Here is a 15,984-nt window from a genome sequence, read left to right as displayed (position 1 = left end):
TGGTCAACAGCATTTCCAAAGATCTTCTACACACCAACACAAAGTCAAAACCAAAGAAAAGCTTTTCAGCATGATATGAGAACATTAGTTTTAAAATAGATATTGTTTAATGTGCAAGCTCAGATTGCACACTCAAGGAGAAGATATCAGATCTATCATTTACACTGGCAACTCACAGGATTTACTGTCTTTTAGTCTCATATGTCTTTATATTAGGCTACATCTACAACAACATACCTCATAATGATGACATGGTTTGCATATGATTAAAGTGTGAAAAGCAATTAATGCAGTTCTGGAGATATACTGTACTAAAGATGCATGTCTTTGTTTTTGTTTTGTTTTTTCTACTGATGGATCGTCATGCCTGTTGCCATGGAGCAGTGTTGAGAAAAACACAACTAGAGAGCATGGTCAAAAGATCAGCCTGTCTTAGACAAAAAAGAAAGAAAGGAAAGGCACATAATTATCATTCCCTCTGAGACGGAGCAATTATGTTGATTAGACAAAAATATGGTATTTAAACTAGGTCACATGGGTTTTGACTCCACTCGCATTAAGACCAATCAAGGATAATCATATTGCTGTTATCTGGATGGGTATAAGGATGGGTTATGGTGCTCAACTAGTTGACAAGTCATAAAGCAAACAACTAACAGCCTAATGATCCTTTAACCTACTAGTCGATGAAAAAAATATGTTGTTTTGCGCATCCTAACAAGCTGCGGTTCTGCGTGCACACACACATATTAAAGGTCTATTTTAGGTCTGTTGTTATTTTTTGTATTGAATCTCTGTGCAGGAGAGTCAGCGGATTGTACATTGCATGGTACAGCAAATCATTTGCTCCATAAACTTCCCCTGTGCACCGGCACCATATCTATCATTCAGCACTGACGGGTGTCACAGCTGCAAGAGAATCCCTGCTCACCAGAGATAAATCACAGAGGGCACAGGACAAATATATCTTCTTTAGAGAAAGCCCCATGCACCTGCCATCCAGAGGTGTAAAGTATTAAACAATACAGCCAAGCCCAGAAAAAAAAACTAAGCAGATTATAGAAGAATGGACTTTTGAACAAAGCGTACAGTATGAACCTGCTGTACATTCCAGCACTGAAATGGAACAAAGGTTTAAAGGGCAAAATACATTTGTAGAATAGAACATCAATCTGTTCCTCAAAGAAAGTTATTTTCTGACTGACCAGAACACTTTATGTCTACTTACAATATATAGTTCATGAATCACAGACTATTTCATGGCATTTGTTTGTAATTTTGAAGCTTAAAGAAATTAACCCAAAAAGGAAAATTTGCAAATAATTTACACACCGTCAGGTGATACAAGATGGAGATATACATGTAGCAATACATCACTTGCTCTGAAGTAAATGGGTGCCATCAGAATGAGAGTCCAAGCAGCTGGGAAAGCAATATTATGGACAGAGTACTAATTTTAGCTAGGAAGCAATGATTTGAAGCTAACAATCTTGATGGATTTTTTTTACTTATAACTCTCCTACATGATCTATTGTTTCATGTATTTTTTTTTTTTTTTTTTTTTGCCTCAAATAAACAGGAAAAGCTTGCCCAGCAAAATGAGATGAGAGAGGGGAAACATAATTAAATAGCAACTGGATTAAGGAGAATTCAAAGAATGTTCAATTGTAAGTGCATTACCGTTCACACGTTTGCTCAGGGACGAGTCTAAATTACTTTGTGATAATCGACAGCATTCCACACATGCAGTCAATACAGCTTCAGGTATATTTGACCCAGAGCATTACTTTAAATGTGCTACAAATCCAGAAATGGAATATTTCTGCCCTTGACAGACTAATTCAGCACTTTAGTTTATTATCAGTTTAATTAATCTTTTTATTGGCACTGACCTTGCTAGCTTTTTTGGATGATGTTTACTTTCCACAATATACTACTTTTATAAAACAGTAACAACAGCTAAATGATACCATGCCTGGCTGCAAATGATTGTATTAATATGGAATATGTGTTGATATATGTTTATCAACTTCAACATTCTACAGAGGTTTTGAACATGGCTCAACCAAACAGAGTTTTGTGTTATGGTGTGTATTTCTGTGTTTTCTCAGATGATGGGATGCAGTTAGCGTACAGTTGGATTATATTTAAGCATCTACAAAATTTAAATATAAATCAGTTCAACCCTGGCTATAAAGCTGCTCTGCTCTTTGAATACTATAAGACAGTGTTAAAGTTTATGGAAATATATCACAGACGGTATAAGTAGCTGACAGCAGGTCCTACAGGACTGTAACAGAGTTCTGACCTGAACCAAAAAAAGAACAAGTAAAACATCCACACTAGACACACTTCTAATCAATTTCAGTTTAAAAGCAAAAGACAGGGCTGGAAACAGGGGTGTTAAAGTGAGAGCTTGTAGTGTGTTGTAAATAACATTTTGGCAGCATAGTGCCCTCTGTGAACAGTATGAATCAAGGTGGCAGAGGCTGAAGATGTCAGCACGCTTCTATTCTTTCAATTAGTTTCAAATGCCCATAAAACAGACCTTACAGCACTCTAACAGTATCTATTTCTTCCTGCATTCAGTGTCCTGTGATAAATGGTAAGTTCACTCTTACCAATCGACGGCTTATGTTGACAGTTACAAGATATATTTTGCATCTTGTTAACATGAACGTGTTCTCAGGACTAAGGTAACATAACACTGCACGGCCGCTCTTATCTGCGGATGCGCTTAGAAGTGTCTGAATGGATAAAGATCAATGCAACTAAAACTTTAACAATCTCAGGTTTCTCAAGCACCTGCCGGTTGTGCTAAAACTTCAGTTTAGACAGAATCTTGACATTTAAACACACTGATACTGGTTTGAAGAAGAATATAGTCTTATAACAGAGGTCACATGTTAAGTCATAATAACAGAAATTAAAGAATATACAAATAATGGAGGAGAAAGTTTTATCTGAATGATCCGAAAAACTCCAGTTATAATAAGCTTCTTTTAACAGTGGTTTAGTATGTTGGTTTCAAACAGTTTCGTTTTGGTGGCAAAGTTTAAAACAGCTGTAAATATTGATATTGTATTGCATTGTACAAACTAAGTCAAATTTAATTTTATTTATTTATTTTATTTTTTCATTTTTGTGTGACATTTTTGTGGGCTAATGAAAAAAAAAAATCTGTCAATAAACAGAATGTTCGGATCCGAATGTTCTTTTTTTTTTTTTTTGACGGTTCCCAAATCAGACCTAAGAAATATTTAGCCTAGTGGAGAAAGAAGTGTGACAACTAGTCCCAGTCTTCTCTATTCCTGTAGAGCATCACTGTTGCTGTAAGGAATCTTCTGCACTGAGTCAACTCTAAACAACATCCTCCTCGTCATTATAATAGTGTGTGTCTGAGCTCACCTTGCGCTAGATCTGATATGATCTACTGGTATCCGACAGTCCAGATCTGTGTCTGTGATCATCAGCTGGAGTTAGAGACAGATTGCACCTGTATCCGGCAAACTTCTTTTCTCTCACGGCTCAGTTCAGAGCTCAAGCGGTTTCCACAGAACACTTTGGCGAAAATGTTGTAGAACCAACCCCGACAATGTGCTATCATAATATCTGGTCCTCGCCGGCCATAAACCGTGAGATGATTAGCGATGATCGGAGAACGCAGAGAGAAGCGCGCGGCGACGCCATCAAACTGCGCGTAAAGCGAGAGCGCACCGATATAAGAGCGCGGGCACACACGTCAGTAATCCAGAGATACTACTAGCAGAGATATGGATTACACTGCGCTCACACACAGACTCCTGCTCGCGCGGGTGTCATTCTCACAGCTCGTTTGCAATATTGGGCGTCCGCGTCCCTCTAGAGAAGTGACTGTAACGGGTTACTTTTGTGGTGTTGTAAAACTGTTACTTCGTGACGGTACCATGGTACACTGAAGGCAGCATGGTGTACCAGATGTATCGCATGGTAGGCTACTTGGTATTTACATGTACTCCAAGCAATACAGTTGCGTAAAACCATAGTAATATAATTTTAGTTCCAATGACCGCATTGACAGTCACAGTATGTTAACTTCATTAAATTAATAATTTAAAATGTTCCAGAATTATGTCTAAAAACATTGGAAATACCTGTTCTGGCATATTTTATTTTGCTGCATTTTTTTTTTTTTTTTTTTTTAGAAAAGAAAGGATTTCTTCTATAACAAGATTTTTTTCCATTTCCACTATTCTGGATCCAGTGACTGGATGTTGAAGCTTGACATCCAATGTTAGGCAAATTAATACAATTTATGACTGACTGTCTTTAGTTGAATTGATTTGAATGTTTCCTGATATTTAATTGGCAATTGAACATTGAACTCCCATTTTACCTCATGCACTTTTCGGAACTCATGCTGCTTTGATAGAATGCCAGCTGAAAACAATTCTATTCTATTCTATTTCCATTGTTATTTATAGAGTAGCTATTATAATCATGTACTCTATGTACACTTAGGTGTTTCCCTCTTTAATTCACACTCTAAATCAGAAGTGTGACTGCCTCTAAATGAAGCATATTATACAGGCCTAAATGTGTTTCTGTCTTCACAGTTTATTAACTCCATATTGAGACAGCACTGTTTAATCACACAAAATCTGTTCTTGAAATTGTCACATTTTTTGTTGCTGAACACAAAAGACGGCATTGAATCTTAGAAATGAATGTCCTATTATAGTGTCTCAGCAGATATGACAGCTGCTTTTGTAGAGCATCCAAACACTTCCATCCCATCACAGAGCACATGCAAAGAAGACAGAGGAAGCCAAATCATCCGAGCGCCTGGTAATCAGTGATGCCGCTGTTCATTTCTCTCAAGTGTCATGTGTAGGACCACATTCTGGCACAAGCAGATGCTTTTGATTTTGTTACATTCCACGTTGAACTGTGCACATTTGCTCTCTCAGGCTCTTTTTCAGTGTTGAACTGCACAAGAGTAGACACAAAATGTGTTTATGAGGGTGTGTTATGGGGGGGGGGTTGATGTTTTGAGAGAGAGAGAGAGAGAGAGATCTGTTTAAAATAGAAAGATAAAGAATAGTTAGGAGATGATTTGTTTGTTGTCATGGAACTGGAATGTCCCCGAAACATGTATGTATGTGATGTATGTGCAACTTTAGCAGAGACTTTTCTGTAATGTAGCATTACATCACTGGATCCTCCGTGAATGGGTGCCATCAGAATGAAAGTCAAAACAGCTGATAAAAACGTCACATTAATCCACAAGTAATCCATACGACTCCAGTCAGTCAAACAACGTCTTGTGACTAACAAATATATAGAGTCATTTTAACTTTAATCCATTGCTTTTTACCAAAATACTATAGTCCATAATCCATAATAACACTTCCTCCAGTGAACACATCTATTTCCTGTTGTAATTTGACCTTAAAAATCCACTAAAATATTTGTTTAGAACTGTTTTTGCATGTTAACGGTGGTTGATCTGTGCATATTTCTCTCCTGATTCAGATAAGATGACTTTTCACTGGACCCAGATGTTAATTGATGGACTGTAGTCGTGTTAATTACTTGTGGAATATTGTGATGTTTGTTTTCAGCTCATTATGACGGCACCCATTCACTGAAGAGGATCCATTGGAGAGCAAGTGATGTAAAGCAAAATTTATCCATATATGTTCTGATAAAGAATAAATTCATCAATATATTGGTTGTCCTGAGGGTGAGAAACATTTAATATACAGTTCAGCTTTAAAGTTGTTGTACTTCTTTACAAGTGTATGTTTGCACATGCATGTTGGCTGGCACCCTGAAATGTCCTTGGCATTTACTCTCTCTCTCTCGCTCTATTTCTCTCCTGGTGTCTCTGAATCAGCAGGGATGAGGCCGTAGGTCTCTCACGTGACTGTGCCGCAGGACAGAGCTGGAGGTGGAAGCCAGGCTGTCTGGACAGTGGCTGAAATCTGATGACAGCCGCTGAGAGCAGGTGCTGCCAAACGCCGGCCCGCCGCCGAGACGAGGTCAAACAGGACTCGTTACACGCTGCTTGTATCCCGCCTAACGTTCCTCAGATCTGACGAGACAAGGATCCAGGCACAGCTCATTAGACTGCAGGAGAGAGAGAGAGTGAGTTCCCACACGCACCCGTTTGGCCTCTAAAAACAGTGAGCCAGTGAACAGTGAGAACAGTGAACAGTGAGCTTAATGGACTCTGTGTAATAGCTGCAGGGCTGAAGCACACTACTGTCGAATGCACACGTCTTTTCTCATTTTTAGCAGTTTTAGCAAATGAATTCCATTGATAGTGCTGATTGATCAGTGCCTGTGTGGTGCATCTGCTTTTTTTTTTTTTTGCTGTTTAGTTTAGATTTGAGTTTGTTTTTGAAAATCTTTTTTAAATATATTTTTCATGAAGACTTTTGCATGATTCAGTCTTCATGTAACTAAAAAATATAGATCAAGTTTAAGTAAAACACCATGCAAACACCTCTCATATTTTTAAAACTTTTTCTGAAAAAGTAAAAAAAAAAAACGTATCATTTTTCGACCGTATGTAGTTTAATTTGTGGTTCAGAAAATCTGTAATTCAGTAGTTGTCATAAAACCTTTTATTAAAGGGTAACTTTAACCCAAAATGCAAATGACTTTTCATACATTTTATGGACCTTGACACTGTTATTTACTTGGCAGTCTATGGGACAGTCTCAAGCCTCCAAAGGTTTTCATCCAAATATCTTAAATTGTGTTCCGAAGACGAACAGAGGTTACGGGTTTGGAACGACATGGGGATAAGTTATTAATTACAAAATTTAAATATTGGGGTGGAGTAACCCTTTAATTTTCAGTTAAAATGCATGATTGTCTATTAACTCCTTCATGACCTTCACTAAGGGTTTGAATCCTGACCTATATTCAAGTAAAGTTGGTTTATTTGTCATTTGCAGAATTTATTCAGGAAATGCTGGGCATTAAAATGCTTACTATTTAATTAAATTATTTTAATCAATTGTATTTGAGCTCGACAGCGTGCAGAGATCTAGTTTAATTTTCAGCAGTTTTAGCAGATTAACCCTCTTGATGGCACTAACATCATGATGCTTGTTTGGTGCAGCTGCCTGTTTATTGGCTCACAGCTGTTATAGGTTAGTTTAGATTGTTATTTATTTATTTATTTATTGAGATTTTTTCTTTCTTATAAAGACCTTTGCATGTGTCAGTCTTTACATAATAAAAAACTTAACTGAGAATCACTCATGCAAGCACCTCTCAAATTTTCTTCAATATATGCAGCTTATAATTTTTGTAACCGTAACCTTTTTTTTTAATTTATTTCAATTCATTTAAGGTGAAATTACTATAATAAGATGCCATTAAATACATTTCATTCAAGGCTTTTTTCTAGTGAAAATTGAATGAGGCTGCTATTGAATTGGAGTGTGCAGTAGATGGTGATGGCATTGCATATCAATTACTGACCATCACTTTCATTCGTCTGTGCATCTGAAATATGAGAGGTCTATGTTAGTACTTCTTGAGACCTCTGGCCCAAACGTGAATGTGTGTCATAGTCTGGTCATTGAGAGCTGTGATAAATCTAATGCATTAATCTCCATCAGCTGTTTGGGTTTACAGCTCTTGGCAACACGCATGGAGAATGTCCCACTCCAACAGACACCTGATACAGGAATGAGACCTGTCAATCACCTGTCTGCATATAAACCACCTGAGCTCTGAGATATGATGCTGTGCCGAGTGAGTAAGTGTCTGTGTTTGCACTGAAGGAGTTTGATATGTAATTCAAGCTTCAGGCCCTCATCAAAGTGCAAGACAAAAAAAAAAAAAAAAAAGCGATTCATTAAGTTCTGTTTTCTCACACTGGGTGATAAACATGGAAAGAGGAGAGAAATTAACAAGATTTCAACTCAAGCTGTGAGTTTCATGACTCTCACAGTAATGCAAATGCATGTTATGATTCCTGTTAGTGTGAAATATTAATCTTCAGTTGAAAGGCATTGTCTATTGAGTCCTTCCCTGACCCTAACTAGGGGTTTCAGGCACTTGCAAGGAGTCCTGGTTTCACATCCCATCCTAACATAAAGTCTGTCATTTGCACAGCTAATCACTGTTCATCAAAATACTTATAATTTTATTTAATTTTAATCACTTGAATTTTATGTTGATCACTATTCATTTTTGTTCGAATGGAAAAGAGTAACTTTGATATTTCGATAAAAACTATGCATTTTGTTCTCCAAGTAAACAAAATAAAACTTATAATATAATAAAACTCTATAATTTCTGATTTCTGAGTGACACAAGAGTGTGTAGACAACTTGAAACACCTATAGACACCTATTTTTTCAGGAATACGACCGATATTTAACCTCCATAGTGTTATAATGTAATATTTTTTTTATTTATCTATTTATTTAACAATTATATTTTGTATTATTACTTTAACAAATTGTATAAACACAAACTTGTATTACATTGCAATGACCACAAAGCTTTTTGGCTACCTACAGTATAATATCATAAAAAAAAAAAAAACTTTTTCACACTGATAAACTTTATACACAACAAGACATGGAAAAACTGAGTAAACAAGGCCAATTCTGACTTAATTCTGACTTAATGTGTACTTTGAGCTGCACATATTAGATTGTCAGATATTAATTAAGGTACTGTACTGTATTGGATTTCTGTAGTGCTGCTCAGTAAGTACCGGTGTCTTCTGCCCTCTAGTGGAGAAGTACATCAATGACAGATTACATCTAGGTAACATATTGTGTTCTATTTGATAATAAAATCTCGCTATTTTATTAAGTTTAGCTAAAGGTAAATATCTCTTGTTTTAATGTTAGGATTTTTTTACTGGATAACAAGTTGTGGGGGACATAATGCCAGACAACAGACATTTAATTGTTTGATCAAAATTATTGCTAGGGATAATTTAGTAGCTGCTGGATATTGGTAGGGACATTTCATATTGACCCTACTAAATTTTACATCCTTAAATCATACTATACACAGTTCTGTTAATCCTAAAACAGTGAAAACTTTATCTCTATCCAGTCCTCATAAGGTAAAGACAGAGAGAGAGATAAAAACATTACTATAGTTAAACCATGGTAACCACAAATGAACAAAGGTTTTGCTACACTAACCGGTATTTGTGGTAAAACTGTGGTTATAAAAAAAATTGTTAGCCTATACTAAACTTTAAATAAAACCTAGCTAATTTTCAAAAGTGTGTCTTTTTCTGTGTTTCTTTCTTTCTTTCTAATCAAAATAAAAAGAATAATAATTCAAAAAAAAAAAAAAAGTACTCGCGAAGCCGCACCGAAGTCCCTATCTGAATCAAATGATTCGCAATCCGTGCTCTGTACTCCCGATCTGGGGTGCGTTTCCCAAAACCATAGTTGCTGTTAGCAACTTTGTTGGTTGCAATGCAATTTCCCATTGCAAACCAACTTAGTTCCTAACAGGTTAGCAACTATGGTTTTGGGAAACGCACACCTGAATAATGATTCATGAGCCATAATTTCCACAGATCGGGACTTCGGAACGCGGATCGCAAATCATTCACTCAATTGAATCGGTTTGTAGGTTCTTTCCTATCCTACGCTTTTTTGCGTCTTCAGCCATGTTTACACGACAGCCTACTGGCTTAGCTCGCTAGTTTTATGTCGACATTAACTGAAATAAGGAAAAAAGCAAGTTGTTTACAAATAAAATATCCATAATTCCATTCCAAAGATAACATCTAACGTTAATATCTACGAATATTCAGGAGAGGTTCAGTCCAGGCTAACCGGTTTACTGCAGTGCTAAGTGCAAACAAGTGAAACACCTAAAACAAATTCATGCTAGATGAAAACATTGTGCATTATGTTCGAGTTTCTAGCTTAATTCACTATACTTTATACAGTTTGACCACTGCATTATAGTTGGTGACAGTTCACTGGGAAATCAGTTGAAAACATCCAGTCATCTTGGCTGTAAAATGACACTAATGAGACTTTTTTTTTAGCTGTTTTAGCAGTTAATAGCTGTTACTCGACTCCATTTCATGCTACAGTAGTAGTGGGAATAGGTTTAGTAATGAAACAGACTATTTTCTATTTTATTGCGTTAATAAAACTGCACTTAACTTTTCTAATCACTGGGGGGAACTAGAGAGCTTTGCATATAACATGTAGTTCACACATGTCTGATTGGTAACGAGCTAAAATCGTGATACAGAACAGCAGTTTGGCATTCCACTGGGTTCTGTCATTAAAATTAAACAGAATTTTTAGATCTGTTGAACTGAGTCAAATATTTCCACCCTTCATGAAACAGAACTCAACCAATAATCCTGACTCAAATCCCATCCAATAATCAGTACTTAAAAAAAAAAAAAAAAAATGCAGCCTGGGAGCCAAGCTCGGACATCCTTTGGAGAATGTTGGCCTTTCCAGTCCATTTAATGTACAAAGAAATATTATTATTCAGATGTTTTAGGAACAAATAGCGATGTTTCAAGTTGTCTAATGAAATCGTTGATAGGCTGTTCTTAATGTTTCAGACGGGAAATACATGCTTCCACTTGCTGCTGTCCTGAATGAAGGTCAAACTTGCTGCCTAAGTTCTTCCATGATCAGAGTCTGGGCCGCTGGTGGATGAAGTTACGAGCCGATATATCTGGAAGCAGTGGCGCAGACCTCGGAATGGATCCGTGGAACAGTTAAAGGTGAAGTGAAAGTGTATTTTTACAGTTCCTTTATGGTTCTCTTGAGTGCATCGTTTGACTGCCGTCTTTTCCATTTCGCACATTCTCATACTGATTTTGTGTTTCTGAATCTTTGCTGTATTTTTTTCTGGGAGCATTTCAGATATTTCTAATGACCCAGAGAGGACTTTCTATAAAACCAGACTATAAAACAACAGACTAATGAAAAGGGGGCAAAAGCATGCAGTTCGTCACCCCTGGCTTTTAGTCCAGTTGCGCAAAGGCTTCATTTCACAAATCATAAAGTGTTATTCTATGGTTGGAGAAAGACACTGACGTTTATGAGGGTTCTTTATAGTGTTGCATCTATTGTTGCTCATGCAAGCTAACCCATGTTGGCATGGCTATTTTGACATGGCCTCAACACCTCTGTTTGCCTGCAGCTCTAATTGCATTAGTGGTTTGGGGAAGCAAATCCTCTGGGGTTCATGTTTGGGTCAACAGTTTGGTTGGAGGTGAAGTTGGATGCTGCTCAGTTTGCTTGGTAAAATCAGCAAACTTAATTACCAGTGAGAGCTAACTGTTATGCTCCTAATTCGATAGTTATTGTTTTCAGAGACCAGAGGAGATATTCCTTGCATGGAGATGATTGACCATTTTGGGATGTGTGTATGTGTTTTCTCACTGGTAATGTAAGAAAGGTGTATTGCGTACAGTATGTGCTTATGGTAAGCCTATGGAGCATCTCACATGAACTAAAAATCTCACTGTTTGAATATTACATAAAGTTTTTGAGTGATGGATTGTAAATGCTAACATCAAAACACTGTCCACAAAATACTCTTTACACTCAGGATCTGATTGATCCCAGGATGAGATGAACCGCATTCATATCAGTAGGATTCCAGGATAATTTTTGCTAAATGGCAGATTTTTGGTGATAAAATAATGAGCGTCTGAAGGATCACATGTTGAATATGAAATATAACCATCTATACATGACACTAAATGAAATGCATAAATGAAAAGTTTCCCAAAGCACTCCTTTTGCACCATATAATATGTAAAAATGCAAAGAAATTACAGTATTTTTTTTTGTGATCTGTATTATATTTTTTATACAGTTGCATCCTTGTAAAAAAAAAGCAACATTTTATTGTAATTGCACAGTACATATTCAGAAAATGTTGAATTGAAATTAATAAATAAATAGGCTATAAACTGACAGATGCAAAATGCTTATATAGTGATTGGTCTTTTGTACAATTGCATTTTTACTTTTGTAAAAAACTTTTACAATGAATAAATATAACCCAATAGATTAATCAGTATTTTTAAACAAAATATTCAGATTATTATATAGGAACATATTATATTAATATTATAGCAATGTGTACATTTTATTCAGTTTGCATCTGTCCGTTTGCAAGCAATAAAAGTAAATTTTATTGCAATTGTACATATTCAGAAAATGTTGAATTGAAATAAAGAAATGAATAGGCTCCAAACTGATAGATGATAAATGTTTATATGTTTATATAGTAATGTTGTTGTGGTTTTTTTGTACAATTGCGTTTTTTTGTGACACACTTCAACATAAATTCTGGATTTCACAAAATGAAGTGACAAACAAAAATAACTTTGCATTCTGTTTGTTTTTTTGGACAGTAAAAGTAAAGAGTGAGAGCACCGGTCAGCTCAGCACCTGTTCAGTTCTGCTTCTCCCTTTACTACTCAATGAGTTCAACACCTTCAGCACTCTTTGATTTCTCCTGCCTGTGCTGTCAGCAGTCTCATTAGAGCAGCGTATATATGGCACGCTCTCCATCCTCCACAACAATAGAGCTCTTTCTGTGAGGGATTTTGTGTTTTATAGCAGTAAATGTGCTGGCCTTCTATTCCACCAAACAGAGGGTTTTCTTCCCCTGTTTAAATCATCACTGACTCTGCTCTGAGGATAAGACCATCATTATTTTGAACGAGTCAAATAATTATCCCAGTAAGGTGGCAAAACGTCTCAATGTTGTCCTTACATGCTTGATCTATGTGCTCGGGCCTCACGGTTCTACGAGCCCTAGCTGGAGTCAACGGCCCTCTGAAGCCACATAAAAGCAATAGGATTTGGACCTCTGTGTCGCAGCGGGCAGACAAAGTATGATTTTGATTTTTTGCAATGAGCCCCAAGTCAATTATAAAGCACAGCCTCTGGTGTTAATGGTCTTGATAAGCCTGGACTTTGGACTCTCACCCTTTTAAAAGAGTCCATTTGGTCCTGCTTAGTTGATCCAGGCTTTGAGGTTCCCTTTAGGGCTTGAAAAAATTATAATATTGACCTCAGATCTTTTCTTGTTGCTTGACAATCCCACAGCAGATGAATGCATTATACCAGCTAAGAACATTCTGGGAACATTGGTTATAAAATAAAACTTTAAAATAACCATTAGAGAATGCCCCGATTAAGGTTCTCTGTAGGTTGTCACCGAAACAATAAAGCAAAACTCCCAGCAGCAATCCATGGTTGAATTTATGCTTTTGAATTGTCATGTGTAGTTTCCTGTTTACTGAATATCGAGGCTAAACTGTCTGTTCTTCATTAACAGAATGCACATAGTTTTCCATTTCTGGATTGGTTTTAACCCAAAATGTTTAGCTGTTTAGACCAAAGCAACGTTCATCACAGTTTAGGCTTCATGTGCCCAGTTGTGGTAGCACGTTGAACGTGATGGAACTTTAAGACAGACAAACATGTGAGCATGAATAACCTTAAAATCAAGCATGCAGTAAAACGTGGACATGGTCCACACAGTACCCATAATTCTCTCTTTCTGGACCAAAGAGAGTTTTAAATCAACGTAGAATAAGATAAACAGCTCAAACGGCATGAGAATACAAGAACGTCCAGTGACAAATTCACTCTTAACATCCATCTTTCTCTTGATGATTGGGAGTTGTTCTTTTGGAGCTCGTTTTTTAACACTTGTTTCACTGAGAATTTTTTCCTTGTGTTGCATGTCTTTCTAACGACCCAGCAGTAAATCTTTCTCTGGTTTCTGTGTTTGAATTGGCTGTTTGGGGGTCATATGTAAGCTAATGATTAATGGCGTTCAATAAATTGGATGAAAGGAAAAATGTCTGCGTTTCCTCGCCCTCTTTTTGGGGCTAAAGTCAAGAGTGTCTTAAATGTTTTCCTATATTTCCATGATTCAGCCGTAGACGTTATAGAAAGCAGTCTTTAGAGTGAACTATAAAAATGGGAGTTTAGGAAGGATGTGCCCAACAGTGAGAAAACAAAGGTTGCCAAAGTTGCTTACAGTTTAAATACATCAATTGTCTCGTATATCTATCTTAAAATATTGTATTTTAATCATTTTTTATTAATTTGATTACCAAAAATCTTATTTGTATCATATTAAGCAGTTTATTCGTATTAATCTGTTACTTTGTTATAGATGTGATGTTTTTGTGTACATTTTTATAAATTTGTATATAATAATTACATTTCATAAAACATATATTCAAATATTTAAGTTTATCAAAGTGCGTTTTTAATGTAAAAGTTATAGAAGATAAAATGACTCATAAAATAGGCCATTTAGTTCAAATGCTTGAGGTCTCTGAAGATCAAGCACCTCTTTTCACCAACTGTTAGCTGACAAAAATAAATAATAAATAAAAGAGCTCCAGGTCATGCTTTATTGTACCCTGTTTGTAAAACAATCCCTGTACATTTATTAACATAATTCATCATACTTTAGCTAATGGAACAGCTGAAATGACTGAATGATTTTTATTCAATTTAGAGTGATTTATAGCTGGGATATACTAAATGAAATGTACAGATTTCTGCCCCAGTTTGCAGGTCTTGATGAGTTGATGCTAGATTCCATAATGTATGATAGCAACAGACTACTTTTTTAGCTTCAGACTTTAATTTCATCCAGTCTGAGGTTATAAAACGTGTCCGATATTTTGAACAGATTTTAGAACTGGCTTTTTTTTTCGTTTCAGAGCAGCATGGCTCTCAAAACATTCCTAGGTTACAAATTGTTATTTCGAGTTCTGCGAGCATGTGAACACTTTAGCATTGGATGTGTTACCATAGAAAAGAACGTCACCTGTTGTCATCTCAGAATTATGGTCATCACATGGTGTCAACACAGCTTTTAGTCTGCGTCACATTTGTGTCGGGAAATTCTACAATCCACCTGTGTCTTTTATCATCTTGTCAAAATCATTTTGAATTTAAAAATTAACTATATGTTGGCTATTCATTGCTATTTTAATCTTTGAAATGAATGAGCAGCCATGAGCACATGAGGTGAAAACACCTGTGATTCAACACACTGCCTGTTCTGGCTAACTTCACTCACACTAGACCACACATGTGTGTGTCTCCAGGGCTGACTGCAGACTGCCATCTGTGCACAACCAGAAGCGTGAGCTCTCCAGAGATCAGAGCCAGACGGTGGAAACCACTGCAGCATCAGCAAGATCGAATGTGTTCAGTGAGTCTGAAGAAACCAATGCTTGTCATTATCGAAACTACATGATCTGGTCTCACTATAGTAAAGATGCACTAGGAATGAGTGTCTCCACTTGCTTTCCAAACATATCATTTATAAGCAAATTTATATATAGTGGCCCCAAACATAACTGCATTTGGACACTAAAGTCACACTATAAAAATGGATTTCATTGTATTAGAAACTAAGGGACATCTGCACACAAATGGTTCTAGATCTTCTCTCATAACTACTGTTTTAAATTATTGTTAACCAGTTGTTCTTGGGGTCATTTCCCATAGATGTATGAAGTCAGTTCACACAGGTGTCCTATGAATGTCCACTGGTGTAGTACATTATATTAACAGTAACACATGAACATATACAGTACCACAAAATTTGACAGCCAAAAAGTATTATCGTTACCATTAAATAAATCTAAAACCATAGAAAACATTTTCAATTACTTGTCATAAAATAAACATTAACTGAAATAAAATAAAATGCTTAAGAAAATACTTCAACTACAAAAGTAAAAAAAAAAAAAAACTATATAAACTAAAAGTAAAATATGATGATAACTATACAGTGGTGTGAAAAAGTGTTGGCCCCCTTCCTGATTTCTTATTTTTTTACCTGTTTGTCACACTTGAATGTTTCAGGTCATCAAACTAATTTAAATATTAGTCAAAGATAACACAAGTAAACACAACATGCAGTTTTTAAACGAAGGTTTTTATTATTAAGAGAAAACTAAATCCAAAA

General features: G+C 36.2%; 1 long non-coding RNA gene across 1 annotated transcript; it reads left to right on the top strand.

Annotated features, from left to right (window-relative positions):
* Positions 1 to 9,486: 9,486 nt before the first annotated feature.
* On the top strand, positions 9,487 to 15,215 carry LOC113088994 (uncharacterized). Its single transcript, XR_003286326.1, has 3 exons — positions 9,487 to 9,604; positions 10,574 to 10,738; positions 15,116 to 15,215. It is a non-coding gene; the product is annotated as an uncharacterized LOC113088994 (long non-coding RNA).
* Positions 15,216 to 15,984: the final 769 nt, after the last annotated feature.

The sequence above is a fragment of the Carassius auratus genome, unplaced genomic scaffold (assembly GCF_003368295.1).
Source record: "Carassius auratus strain Wakin unplaced genomic scaffold, ASM336829v1 scaf_tig00048041, whole genome shotgun sequence".
Lineage (NCBI taxonomy): Eukaryota > Metazoa > Chordata > Actinopteri > Cypriniformes > Cyprinidae > Carassius > Carassius auratus.
The sequence above is the reverse complement of the archived record's forward strand: the minus strand, read 5'-3'. Positions and strand labels throughout refer to the sequence as shown.